This window comes from Entelurus aequoreus, linkage group LG22 (assembly GCF_033978785.1).
Source record: "Entelurus aequoreus isolate RoL-2023_Sb linkage group LG22, RoL_Eaeq_v1.1, whole genome shotgun sequence".
Taxonomy (NCBI): Eukaryota; Metazoa; Chordata; class Actinopteri; order Syngnathiformes; family Syngnathidae; genus Entelurus; species Entelurus aequoreus.
Genome location: NC_084752.1, coordinates 30,098,261 through 30,111,621, shown reverse-complemented (window position 1 = coordinate 30,111,621; position 13,361 = coordinate 30,098,261).

Below are 13,361 nucleotides of genomic sequence, written 5' to 3'. Positions count from 1 at the left end.
TTTGTCCACTTGATTACCATTCAAACGATGTGTTGTCCAGACATTTGATTACAAATGTCAAATTATGACGGTGCAATTGAAAAGTTTTCATGTGTAAGATTTTATCCATTCAGTTTGTATAGGTTGTGTGGCTTTTTTACTTGCTAATATTTTTAATGCCTGTAAAACTGTCTGCATAAATACCTGTAGTTTTAAAGTATTCCTTGTATAGCTCGTATTATATTTGCAAATCTTTTATCTGACTTGAAACCATGTTTCCTTTGGGAATTAAACACTTTTGAAATGAGATTGTACAATGGTAAGCGTTTCATCATTAAATTGTTCATTCAACTTTTTATTGCAGCAAACCTTGTTTGAGTTGCCTGGTTGGAACTTGGAGTTTTCTTCTGTGTTGCACTTTTGGGGAAATAGACCAATCAGCTTCGCTTCTTCCAACGTTCCCTAACTTTCTCAACCAATCAGCTCTTCTGCCTGGCTGCTTCTGGCATTTTTAACAATTAACCAATCGCAGACTGCCGTGTGGTGTACAATTGTCACTTTAAATACACATTTCATTTCTATTAACCTGACTAATTATCTACCGCAGAGCTGGGCAAATATTTTGACTTGGGGGGGGGGGGGCACATTGAGAGAAGGTGTATGTGTGTATAAATGATATATACACATTTAGCTGTACAAATCTGCTGTACAGTATGTGTGTTTGGGTCCCTTTTTTTCCAGGAACACTAATACCAAAAGTCACAATGTCTGATAGAACGTTATGACAGACCGCCTCAAAAAAACAGAATGGAATTTTACAGTTTTTTACTGAATGGGACACCCAAAATGTACATGAAAATAAAGAAAGTGGGATTTACAATATTAACTATGAACAATAAAACACTGAATATTAACAACATATGAACGTCGCTCCTCTTTTACTAATTAGACCAGCTCCTCCATAGTTGTGTATCTTTTACAATCAAGCAAAACACAACAAAAATATTGAATGCAAAGTGTAATAAACACCTGCAATGTGATATATTATCACGTAAAAATGTGCTTCAACATGTTTCTGACGCGTTTCGGGCCGGCTGCTCTGAAATCAAACTCCGCCCACTCTGCTTTGTTCCTCGTCTGAGCTGCTGTGACCTACACTACCATAATAGCTCCTATAACACTCAAAAGTGCAGATTTCACTTATGGTCATTTAAAAACAGCACTACACGTAATAATGGCGGCTATAGTTTTGATGTTAAAGGCCCAAAAAAATTTATGAACGTCCGGCGGGCCGGATTGAAAATCTTAACGAGCGGCATGTTGCCCGCTTGCCGTATTTTGGCCAGATCTGATCTACCTGGTATATTTGGAACGTAACACAGGTTTTTCATTTGCCAAAGGGCGGGACTAATGTCAGTTTAAGACTTGTGATTGGCCAAGCAAAGTGTGTTCCTGCAATGGCCTCACTGTGAACCACAGCTAAGTTGACTAGCCAGGTGCTTGCTGGCATTGTTTAGTTATTTAGGGTCAAAATGAGCTAGTATTGTCACTACCGAAACATGACATCACATGATGTAGTGATCATCTGTGTCGTTCCTGTTTTTGTTCTTCTTTTCCTCTGATTTAAAGCACTGCATATTGTATATTTTTCTTCAACAATTTAAATACATTTGTGTTTTGGTTGATTGATTGATTGAAACTTTTATTAGTAGATTTTACTACTTTTATTAGTACATATTCCGTACAATTGACCACTAAATGGTAACACCCGAATAAGTTTTTCAACTTGTTTAAGTCGGGGTCCACGTTAATCAATTCACGGTAGTGTGTTTATTTGTTACACACCTTTCAATGATGCATCAATCAATCAATCAATTGGACCCCGACTTAAACAAGTTGAAAAACGTATTCGGGTGTTACCATTTAGTGGTCAATTGTACGGAATATGTACTTCACTGTGCAACCTACTAATAAAAGAATCAATCAATCAATCAAAAAAAAGTTTTCTTCTCTGAACCCATATGTGGGTAATTATTTTCAACTGACATTAACAGTTTTCTCCCCAAAATAAAGGATTTTATCGACCACAAACCCTATGTGTTTGTGACATTACTAACAAGCGTGTTAAGAGGTATTAAGCAATAAGGTTGAGGGAATGTGACACAACCTTGGGTGTTTTATACTTGTTTTGGTAACTAAAATATTAGGATACTGATTGGTTAAAAGGTCCGTGAACCTTCCGTTCATTCTATTTCCAATTCTGGAAATCAAATCCAAAAACAAAATTAGGGCCGTTTTTTCGATTTTTATTGTATATGGCAGATTTTAAATCAAACAAAAGTTTTTATTTTCCTTTAAAATATTGACATAAAATCGGGATTTTGCGCCGTTTTCTTTTTGTGGATTTTTATTTTTCCAGATAAACACAAAAATCAAAAATATGCTTCATCCAAAATGCAAAAACGCGTGTTTATCTGTGTGATGACAAATTGAACCGGAAGCAGTATTTTAAGGTCCGTTTAACTTCCGTTCATTCTATTTCCAAATCTTCAAATGCAAATCAAAAAAACAAATTTCGGGTCATTTTTTTCCATTTTAATTTCTGAAACAAAAGTTGGACAACTATTCAATGACACTTTTTTCAAACGACAATAGGACTAGCGTTTATGCTAAAAACATGCTAAATGCAAAGGAAAGGCTAAAATACTGCTTCCGGTTCAAGTTGTCATCACACAGATAAACACGAATTTTTGCATCTGTGAAAATTGTAATCCATAAAATGAAAACAGCACAACATCCTATTTTAATTTAAATCAACCCTTTTTTGTTTGTTTTCAAATCTACCATATATAATAAAAATCGAAAAACGGCCGTAATTTTATTTTTTTATTTGCCATTGGAGTTAGCTGAGTTCCACACAAGGGTCTGGTAGATGACGGACAAGTGGTTTATCCAATCACATACAAGCTTTTTTATTTTTTTTACAAGGCCCCGCCTTCTGGTAATGAACCAATCAGGATCGCCGGGCGGGATTTCATAGATGTGACGTAGCGCCGAAGTCCTCGCCGCGTCGTGTCCTGACATTGATTCTGCTATTGCGACTGTTTTGTCGAATCTATCGAATATGAATTATTTTAAAGATGAACAGAGAAGGGTTTTGAAGGCATTTAGTGGAGGCAAGGATGTTTTGGCTCTTCTTCCGACCGGGTTTGGATTTCCCAGCGTCGCTCTCATCAGCGTCACGGGTTTATTTGGATGTGAGTGGTTGAAGTAGAACGTCATTCAAGATAACGGACAAGTGGTTTATCCAATCACATACAATCTTTTTTTTTTTTTTACAAGGCCCCGCCTTCTGGTAATTAACCAATCAGGATCGCCGAGCGGGATTTCATAGATGTGACGTAGCGCCGAAGCCCTCGCCGTTATTGCAACTGTTTTGTCGAATATATCGAATATAATTCTTTAAAAGATTCAGAGAGAGTCAGGTTAAACCAGGGGTGTCCATTTGCCATTTTTTTTAACGGCCCCACGACACATTTTAAAAATACGATAAAAAACTAAACGAAACATAAAAAGTGGTATGAAAGAGCAAACAGGTGAAATGTAACAAGAAAATGTTGCATTGTAGACTCTAATAACACAAAGCTGCCATGCAGGCTGTTTCTTTCTTTAAAAAATAATAATGAATCCAAATCTATGTCATTATGAATTATTGACCTATTCAAGGCTCCAATTACGTCACATTAAATATTCCACTTTGAGATATTTTTGGGGAAAATGTTGCATATTTTGTGTTTGCCATATAAAAAAAACTAAGCTGTTTTTTTTTGTTTTTTTTAAAAGAAGGGCCTAAAACGAACAAACAAAAAACATGAACAACAATACAACTATAATTGACGGATAGATCTGAAGGTGATCTCGAGATTATTGTGTTAACAGTAAAAAAATATATATATATATATTTTTTAACACTTTAATAAGTGGGACTTTTTTTTTAAGTGTCATTGCTCAAAAACTAATAATGAATTAAAATAAATGTTGTTATGAGTTATTGACCTTTTTAAGGCTCAATTATTATATAATCTCAAATATGCACTTAAAACCTTTATTGGGTGAAAATATTGTATATTTTGTGTTTTTTCCACAAAAAACAGGATTTTCTTTGACAAAAAGGGCATACAACTTAAATCTTTAACAACTTTATATTACCTAATGTTGATCTAGAGATTTAAACCTTGAATAATAATAATAATATTAATAATAATAATAATAATAAATAATGACAAATTTTTTATATTTTTTTGACCAAAACCCTTTGGGGTCCCCGGGATCAAGCCTGAGTGGAGGCCTAAATGTATATTTTTTATACATACATTGTATTGGTTTTTGAAAAAAAATATATCAAAATGGCCCCCGCTTGCTTTGATTTGTCAGTGTGCGGCCCTCAGTGGAAAAAGTTTGGACACCCCTGGGTTAAACGGAAGGTACGCGGACCAAAGATGTTAGCGTTACGCTAAAAACATGCCAAACGCAAAGGAAAAGCTAAAATGGTCCGTGTTACTTCTGTTCATTCTAGTTCCAATTCTGGAATTTTTAAATCCATAAAAGGAAAAGAGCACAAAATCCAATTTTATGGCAATATTTGATTGGAAATCAACACTTTAAAAAAAAATCTGCCATATATAATAAAAATAAAAAAAACTGCCCTAATTTAGTTTTTTTTTTGTTTGTATTTGTGTTTGATGTGCTTTGTGGACTTGGAGAAGGCATTCGACCGTGTCCCTCGGGAAGTCCTGTGGGGAGTGCTCAGAGAGTATGGGACTGGCAGTAAGTCGGACACGTTTCCAGTGAGGGTTGGACTCCGCCAAGGCTGCCCTTTGTCACCCATTCTGTTCATAACTTTTATGGACAGAATTTCTAGGCGCAGTCAAGGCGTTGAGGGGATCCGGTTTGGTGACTGCAGGATTAGGTCTCTGCTATTTGCAGATGATGTGGTCCTGATGGCTTCATCTGGCCAGGATCTTCAGCTCTCACTGGATCGGTTCGCAGCCGAGTGTGAAGCGACTGGGATGAGAATCAGCACCTCCAAGTCCGAGTCCGTGGTTCTCGCCTGGAAAAGGGTGGAGTGCCATCTCAGGGTTGGGGAGGAGATCTTGCCCAAGTGGAGGAGTTCAAGTACCTCGGAGTCTTGTTCACGAGTGAGGGAAGAGTGGATCGTGAGATCGACAGGCGGATCGGTGCGGCGTCTTCAGTAATGCGGACGCTGTATCGGTCCGTTGTGGTGAAGAAGGAGCTGAGCCGGAAGGCAAAGCTCTCAATTTACCGGTCGATCTACGTTCCCATCCTCACCTATGGTCATGAGCTTTGGGTTATGACCGAAAGGACAAGATCACGGGTACAAGCGGCCGAAATGAGTTTCCTCCGCCGGGTGGCGGGTCTCTCCCTTAGAGATAGGGTGAGAAGCTCTGTCATCAGGGGGGAGCTCAAAGTAAAGCCGCTGCTCCTCCACATCAAGAGGAGCCAGATGAGGTGGTTCGGGCATCTGGTCAGGATGCCACCCGAGCGCCTCCCTAGGGCACGTCTGACGGGGAAGACCCAGGACACGTTGGGAAGACTATGTCTCCCGGCTGGCCTGGGAACGCCTCGGGATCCCCCGGGAGGAGCTGGATGAAGTGGCTGGGGAGAGGGAAGTCTGGGCTTCCCTGCTTAGGCTGCTGCCCCCGCGACCCGACCTCGGATAAGCGGAAGAAAATGGATGGATGAACTTGACTGGCCTGCACAGAGTCCTGACCTGAACCCGATAGAACACCTTTGGGATGAATTAGAACGGAGACTGAGAGCCAGACCTTCTCCACCAACATCAGTGTGTGACCTCACCAATGCGCTTTTGGGAATAATGGTGGAAAATTCCTATAAACACACTCCGCAACCTTGTGGACAGCCTTCCCAGAAGAGTTGAGGCTGTAATAGCTGCAAAAGGTGGACAGACATCATATTGAACCCTATGGGTTAGGAATGGGGTGGCACTTGAAGTTCATATGTGAGTCAAGGTAGGTGGCCAAATACTTTTGGCCATATAGTGTATTTCCGACTGGGATTCAAACTCACTACTACTGCCTTTTAAGAGAAGAGGACTTTTTCCACCGCAGGAACCTTTAACAGGGGTGCTAATTAGGTCGATCGCCAGGAAGGCATTAAAAAAAAAGACCTAATAATTAGCGATCATAAATCTTCACTGAGGCGTCACTTTCGTCACTTGATTGACATTCACGGCACCTGAGGGTCTTGTGAGATGACGCTGGCTGCTGCCAGCTAAGTATTAAGAAAAAAAAAGGCCAGCAGGAATGCGAAAAACACTTTTTATTTCAGCAGACTCTCCCGCTGTACCTGCTGTCAAGAGCCCGAAGACCGACTGCACAGTTCCTGTCTTCACAATAAAAGCGCTCCGCCATCCTGCCTGCACTAACAAAATAAAAGTCTCAGAAAGCTGGCGAGCACAAGCTAGCGAGACACGGAGTTTGCCGTCAACGTATTTCTTGTAAAGTGTACACAACGAGTATGGAAGATGGACAAATAAGATGCCAAAAACCAACCACTTTCATGTGTTATTGGACAGAAAGGAGGACTTTTTTTTCTCCTTCATTCGAAAATGTGAATCGTGTCTTCCTCCAAGTCATCAGAATCAGGTAATACACCAACTTATATTCTTGTCTTCATGAAATAAGGGAATATATATATGTGCTAAACATGCTTGTATTATCATTAAACACCTTTAACATGTTCACCAAAAATGTATTTCACAAATAAACACATACAAATGGTAAATATAGAAGAGGTAGATCACATTGACTTTGTCATTTGAAAAGTAGCTTGCCTGTTAAAGTGTGCTGTACAAGAACTTTCCCATTTCCCTGGTAAATGAAGTACCCATAGACATCTTATAAGGGTACGCAGCATGGAGCGCTACTGCCTACTGGCGCTGACGAGACGCGGGGCCGCCATCTTGGAGTGGTGATCCGCTCCACTCAGTGCAATTCATTTGGCAGGAGCAATGAACTGTCAGCGCATTTCATTCATCTTACCTCACTGAATATTAGGGGTGTGGGGCAAAAATCGATTCGAATTCGAATCGCGATTCTTACGTTGTGCGATTCAGAATCGATTCTCATTTTTAAAAAATCGATTTTTTTTAATTTATTTTTTATTTTTTTAATTAATCAATCCAACAAAACAATACACAGCAATACCATAACAATGCAATCCAATTCCAAAACCAAAGCCGACCCAGCAACACTCAGAACTGCAATAAACAGAGCAATTGAGAGGAGACACAAACACGACACAGAACAAACCAAAAGTAGTCAAACAAAAATGAATATTATCAACAACAGTATCAATATTAGTTACAATTTCAACATAGCAGTGATTAAAAATCCCTCATTGACATTATCATTAGACATTTATAAAAAAATAAATAAATAAAAGAACAATAGTGTCACAGTGGCTTACACTTGCATCGCATCTCATAAGCTTGACAACACACTGTGTCCAATATTTTCACAAAGACAAAATAAGTCATATTTTTGGTTCATTTAATAGTTAAAACAAATGTACATTATTGCAATCAGTTGATAAAACATTGTCCTTTACAATTATAAAAGCTTTTTACAAAAATCTACTACTCTGCTTGTATGTCAGCAGACTGGGGTAGATCCTGCTGAAATCTATGTATTGAATGAATAGTGAATCGTTTTGAATCGGGAAAATATCGTTTTTGAATCGAGAATCACGTTCAATCGAAAAAAATCGATATTGAATCGAATCGTGGGACACCCAAAGATTCGCAGCCCTACTGAATACCACTAATTTTTACGCAGTTTTTTGTCATATGTGTAGCTATGATAAAGGACACATGTTTTATTATTCATAGTTTGCTTAACAGTAATAGAATATTCTTATATGCTATAAGTGACCAGACGTCCGAGATCAAAACTGGGAATATAATCCCAGAGAAGGGGGAAAAAACGGTCAGCTATTTTTAAATTGAAGAAACAATATGATTAGGTTATATATACATGCTACATAAACAATGTATGAATACATTAGATACTATATATCTTATAGACTGTATCTCTGTTGTTGCTGCAGCAGAGAGTTTATTCTGTCTTGACACTTTGTATTGATATTTTGTATTACATTCTTCCCTTAAATGATAATGTTTACTGTGATTGTTTTATATGTATTTTTTATGTATGTCGCTTTGGATAAAAGCGTCTGCCAAATACTTCAACATATATAAACACCTGAAAGTCTTTATATCAGCTAAAACCACCAATCTGTTTCACTGGATTCAGAATAAAACTAAATTCTGTATTACTCAACAATATTAGTATTTGAATATTGTTACTTGAAGACTTATTCCTGGTTACAATTATACTGTTAAAGTATTGTCTTATACTTTGTATCTTATTACCGTATTTTTCGAACTATAAGTCGCACCGGAGTATAAGTCGCACCCGCCGGAAATGCATAATAAAGAAGGAAAAAAACATATATAAGTCGCACTGGAGTATAGGTCGCATTTTTTGGGGAAATTTATTTGATAAAATCCAACACCAAGAATAGACATTTGAAAGGCAATTTAAAATAAATAAAGAATAGTGAACAACAGGCTGAATAAGTGTACGTTATATGAGGCATAAATAACCAACTGAGAACGTGCCTGGTATGTTAACGTAACATATTATGGTTAGAGCATACTTGTCAACCTTGAGACGTCCAATATCGGGAAGGGGGGGGGGCATTTTTTTATTGTAAAGAATAATAAATAAATTTTAATATAATTCTTCATTTTAGCTTCTATTTTTCCGACGAAGAATATTCGTGAAATATTTCTTCAAACTTATTATGATTAAAATTCAAAAAAATTATTCTGGCAAATCCAGAAAATCTGTAGAATCAAATTTAAATCTTATTTCAAAGTCTTTTGAATTTTTTTTTTTAAATTTTTGTTCTGGAAAATCTAGAAAAATAGACATTTGTCTTTGTTAGAAATATAGCTTGGTCCAATTTGCTATATACTCTAACAAAGTGTAGATTGGATTTTAACCTATTTAAAACATGTCATCAAAATTCTAAAATTAATCTTAATCAGGAAAAATTACTAATGTTCCATAAATTATTTTTTAAAGTTTTTCTCTTCTTTTTTTGGTTGAATTTTGAATTTTAAAGAGTCGAAATTGAAGACAAACTATGTTTCAAAATTTAATTGTAATTTTTTTCGTATTTTCTCCTCTTTTAAACCGTTCAATTAAGTGTAAATATCATTAATTATTAATAATAACATAGAGTTAAAGGTAAATTGAGCAAATTGGTTATTTCTGGCAATTTATTTAAGTGTGTATCAAACTGGTAGCCCTTCGCATTAATCAGTACCCAAGAAGTAGCTCTTGCTTTCAAAAAGGTTGGTGACCCCTGCTGTACAGTATACTTACTTTTGAAAGTTCCTGCGGACCCTTTTGAGGGGCGGGCTGTGCCGTCGAACGCTGACTGGTTGAAGTAAGTTGAAACAAATGTGTTTGAAATTTCAGCCGCCATTACAGTGTGAGGGACGACTTGTTTATCTCTCGTGTATTTCTATAACCACATGCTCGACAACGCAGAGAAAGAAGAACCAAATGCACTTCTGTGTGGACCACAGCTGTGCTGAAGGACGCTGATTAGTGTTAAAGTTAAAGTGCCACTGATAGTCACACACACACTAGGTGTGGTGAAATCACCCTCTACATTTGAGCCATCCCCTTGTTCCACCGCCTGGGAGGTGAGGGGAGCAGTGAGTAGCAGCATGCGCCGCATTCGGGAATCATTTTGGTGATTTAACCCCCAATTCCAACTCTTGATGATAAGTGCCAAGCAGGGAGGTAATGGGTCCCATTTTTATAGTCTTTGGTATGACTCAACCTACCAGTCTGAGCTGGGAGTGGAACTATCTTACAGTGTTTATAAACTAGTTTGAAGCGGTTTATTCATAATTGCTATCTTAAGCGGTTCTCAACAATTGGACAGACTCTTTTCAAAGTATTTAGCGAGTTATATTCGGTATTCTGCGGGACTTCGCTGCGGCGACTCGACTTACTCTGTGATTTTTGAGGATAAATATGAACGAGGAAGCGGTAAACGAGCGGAATGAAGATAAATCCCGTTACATTTTCACTATTTACTTTGTTATATAACAGTAGTCATCGGCACGCCATTAGATATTAGCCTCAACCCGGATGCTAATGCTATCCAATCCACTTTATTTATATAGCACATGTAAACAAGAAAAATGTTTCCAAAGTGCTGTACAAAAATATTAAAAACAAGATTCAAATATTATCCTTAGCTCCACCAATGACTGAATAAAAACAAAATAAATAAATTTAAAAACATTATAAAAATAAATATGATTAAAAACGATTTTAAAGGGTCAAACCAATTAAAACAATAAATAGAAATTAAAATTTAAAAACACAGAGGACCACACAACTCACTTAGTGTTAAAAGCCAGAAATAAAAGTGGGTCTTAAGACTAGACTTAAAACACTCTACCGTGGGAGCAGTTTGAACATGGAGGGGCAAAGTGTTCAATCAATCAATGAATCAATCAAAGTTTACTTATATAGCCCTAAATCACGAGTGTCTCAAAGGGCTGCACAAGCCACAACAACATCCTCGGCTCAGATCCCACATCAGGGCAAGGAAAAACTCAACCCAATGGGATGACAGTGAGAAACCTTGGAGGGGACCACAGATGTGGGGTGTCCAAAGTGCGGCCCGGGGGCCATTTGCGCCCCGCAGGTAATTTTTTAACGGCCCCATGGCACATTCTAAAAATACGATGGAAAAAAAATTAAAAACATAAAAAGTGGTATAAAAGAGTAAACAGGTGAAATGTAACAAGAAAATGTTGCATTATTTACTCTAATAACACAAAGCTGCCATGCAGGCTGTTTCTTTCTTTAAAAAAAAAAAAAGAATCAAAATCAATGTCATTATGAATTATTGACCTATTCATTTACTTCACATGAAATATTACAGTTTGAGATATTTTGGGGGGAAAATGTTGCATAATTTTTGGTTGCCATTTAAAAAACAAAGTTTTTTAAAGAAGGGCCTAAAAAGAACAAACAAAAAACATAAACAACAATAAAACTTATAAGTGACGGATAGATCTGAAGTTGATCTTGAGACTATTGTGGTAAAAGTTTAAAAAAATGTTGGATTAATTTTTTTAAACTTTACTGAGCAGTACCCTTTTGGATCCCCAATAATTTTAGTGGGACTTTTTTTTTTTTTAAGTGTCATTGCTCAAAAAAATGTTATGAGTTATTGACCTTTTTAAGACTCCAATTATCATATAATCTCAAATATTCCACTTTAAAATTTTATTGGGGGAAAATATTGCATATTTTGTCTTTTTTTCCATAAAAAACACGGTTTTCCTTGACAAAAATGGCATACAACTTAAATCTTTAAAAGCGTTATATTGACAGATAGACCTAATGTTGATCTAGAGATTTAAACCTTGAATAATAATAATAATAATGATAATACTAAATAATGACACATTTGTAATATTTTTTTTGACCATAACCTTTTGGGGTCCCCCGGGATCAAGTCTGAGTGGAGGCCTAAATGTATCTTTTTTATACATATATTGTATTGGTTTTTAAAATCAAAAATATCAAAATGGCCCCCGCTTGCTTTGATTTTTCAGTGTGCGGCCCTCAGTGGAAAAAGTTTGGACACCCCTGCCATAGTGGATCTAACATAATAGTGTGTTCTAGACCTTAAGGCCGACCACAGAGAAGGCCCTTACTCCCCTGGTTTTAAGTCTGGTCTTGGGCACCACGAGCAGGAGCTGGCTCTCGGACCTCAGGGCGTGCGCAGGAGTTTAAATTTGGAAGAGGTCCGAGATATAATGAGCTGCCAGTCCATGCAAAGCTTTAAAACCAAACAGCAACATTTTAAAATCAATTCTAAAATGAACAGGGAGCCAGTGCAAAGTCTGAAGAATTGGGGTTATATGCTGGCGTCTCCTGGCCCCTGTTAAAAGTCGTGCTGCCGCGTTCTGGACTAACTGCAACTGGGAGAGAGTTTTTTGGCTAATGCCAGCATAAAGAGCATTGCAGTAGTCCAGGCCACTTGAAATAAAAGCATGCACGATTTGAGATTAAAAGATAAAAACGGTTTTACTTTTGCTAAAAGACGAAGATAAAAACACGATTTTAAAACGCCATTGACTTGTCAACTTTAAAATCACCGTCTATAGTGATCTTAATAGTGATAGTGATAAAGCTAAATGCATTGTGTTCATGTTGTCGCCGTCAGATAAACACAGACATTGGGTATTTATGTGTTGTTTTTTTTTTACAGCTGAAATGAATCATAAAGACTCACCTGACCCTCATGAGTTGAATCTTACCAGTCCTTCAGAACACCGACTCGTGCCATGTTGCGGTACCTGGGTTCACCCCTTGGAGATCACTCCAGCAGCACCGACTGGTATGTACTCTCTCAACTATGTCAACATTTTTGTTGTTTTGATTTGGCAAATGTATTACAAATAAAATATACAACGTGTACATAAGTAATCACAGCAATTGCTCAATACTTTGTTGATGCACTTCTGGCAGCAATTACAGCCTCAAGTCTTTTTGAATACGATGCCACAAGCTTGGCACACCTATCTTTGCAGCACCTCCCAAGCTCCGTCAGGTTGGATGGGAATGCGTTGGTTTTCATCCAGGATGTCTCTGTACATTGCTGCATTCATCTTAGTCTAGTCAGGGAGGTGACCAAGAACCCGATGGTCACTCTGTCAGAGCTACAGCATTCCTCTGTGGAGAGGAGAGAACCTTCCAGAAGGATAACCATCTCTGCAGCAATCCACCAATCAGGCCTGTATGGTAGAGTGGCCAGACGGAAGCCATTTCTTCGTAAAAAGTTTGCCAAAATGCCATCCTGACAGTGATGGCATCCCCCAGCAGCAGGAACTAGGGGATTAGTCAGGATAGAGGGAAAGATGAATGCAGTAATGTACAGAGACACACAGTACAGGCCAAAAGTTTGGACACACCTTCTCATTCAATGCATTTTCTTTATTTTCATGACTATTTACATTGTAGATTGTCACTGAAGGCATCAAAACTATGAATGAACACGTGGAGTTATTTACTTAACAAAAAAAAGGTGAAATTATTTAAAACATGTTTTATATTTTAGTTTCTTCAAAATAAGCCACACTTTGCTCTTATTACTTTTTGCACACTCTAAGGCATTCTTTCAATGAGCTTCAAGAGGTAGTCACCTGAAATGGTTTTCACTTCACAGGTGTACTT